The sequence below is a fragment of the Priapulus caudatus genome, unplaced genomic scaffold (assembly GCF_000485595.1).
Source record: "Priapulus caudatus unplaced genomic scaffold, Priapulus_caudatus-5.0.1 Scaffold358, whole genome shotgun sequence".
NCBI classification, from domain to species: Eukaryota; Metazoa; Priapulida; class Priapulimorpha; order Priapulimorphida; family Priapulidae; genus Priapulus; species Priapulus caudatus.
In genome coordinates this window covers 97,393-99,164 of record NW_014577419.1, presented here as the reverse complement: position 1 = coordinate 99,164, position 1,772 = coordinate 97,393, and the positions used below count along the sequence as shown (strand labels likewise).

Sequence of the window (1,772 nt, the reverse complement as noted above, 5' to 3'; positions counted from 1 at the left end):
CTTCTCTCTCTCTCTCTCTCTGAGACTCTCTCTCTCTCTGCTCGTCTCTACCGCTACCCGTATATGTTTACTGTTCAATTATTATATCGTATCGTCGATTCAATGAATAATTTAGCTTCCTCGCTCGCGTTTTCCTCTCTTGCCAGCCTGCTGGTGATGACTATGCTACTATATATTAGCAACACGCGATAATAGTAATAGCGCACTCTACTTTACTGGTGTGATTCTTCGCTCTCGTCATAATACATCGTTTCTATCGTCTTTATCTACGCGCAATATATCCTCGCTACCATCTGTGCGCATAACTACTCTAGTATACCGTATATAGTATCTATGTGGAATATACTCTCTCTACCACCTAGGCGCAATATATACCTTCTCTACCACCTATGTGGAATATATACCCTCTCTACCATCTATATGTGGAATATACCCTCTCTACCATCTATGTGGAATATACCTTCTCTACCACCTATGTGGAATATATACCCTCTCTACCACCTATAGGCGCAATATATACCCTCTCTACCATATATATATATACGCACTTACTACTAGTACCGTTATGTGACCTCTAACTGAAGTCTATACGGCGAGTTGCTTTAAACAATTGACCTAGTGCTGCAGAAAAATGCAGAAGTAGCGGCTTGCTGCTTAGTAGCTGTTCACCGTGACCTTTGCTTGGTGGCTTTTGTCGGCTTGTTTCCTTGCAGCCAATCGAACCTACTAAATATCGAACCTACTGAATGTCGTAGCGGTGTGTAATTGACGTCTGGTGCGTGGTCGGTGCTTTCACAACATGGCGTTTTATTAACATATGACTCGTTAATGCTCGCGTCTGTCGCGCACTATAACGATTTTTGTAGGCCAGATTGATCTAAGTTTTGAGTTCAGTACGATTGTTTGAAGTAGGTGGTCGATCTCGGTGTAAAGTGAATTCTATCTAATTTGTTTATTATGTTGTTGTATTATTGTAATTATCTCTTACCAGATCTCGCAGGTATTTCCCACCACCCTCACACCCCATCCTGGCTCTCGGTCTATTTTCCCACCCTCACTCTCCATCCGATATTCCAACCTGTACCTCCCGATTCTCCCCCACCCTCCCTCCCTTCTCATCCCACATTCCAACTTTTATCCCCCACCCACCCTCACTCTCCATCCCATATTCCAACCTTTATCTCCCACCCTTCCTCCCTATCCCATCTTCCAACATTTATCCTTGAGACTCTGACCTTTAACCCCACCCCACCCCACCCTCAACACCCAGCCTCAGCCAACCGATCCTCAACACCCAGCCTCAGCCAACCGATCCTCAGCATCTTTCTCACACCTCTACTTATCTCGTTAAATGCCAATCTGCGTTCGCCCATGGCTCGTGAATGCTCTCCGGCACCTGATCACACTGATCCTGCGATAATAAAATGCGAGGTTCTCACCTGTGTGTGCGGGGCGGGGGGATATTGTTGCTCGGCTCGGCCGTTCGATGCACGCACACCTCAGTAATTACCTCTGAGAAAAGCCGCGTGAATTCGCACAGAAGCTTGTGTGTGTGTGTGTGTGCGTGTGTGTGTGTGTGTGTGTGTGTGTGTGTGTGTGTGTGTGTGTGTGTGTGTGTGTGTGTGTGTGTGTGTGTGTGTGTGTGTGTGTGTGTGTGTGTGTGTGTGTGTGTGTGTGTGTGTGTGTGTGTGTGTGTGTGTGTGTGTGTGTGTGTGTGTGTGTGTGTGTGTGTGTGTGTGTGTGTGTGTGTGTGTGTGTGTGTGTGTGTGTGT

At 46.4% G+C, this 1,772-nt stretch overlaps 1 protein-coding gene across 1 annotated transcript in view; it reads left to right on the top strand.

Moving 5' to 3' along the window:
- Positions 1–1,772, top strand: part of LOC106809483 (sodium/calcium exchanger 1-like) — a gene marked incomplete at its 3' end in the record, with an annotated part of 31,355 nt that overhangs the window by 29,237 nt on the left and 346 nt on the right. The gene's annotated exons all lie outside the window — the stretch shown is intronic.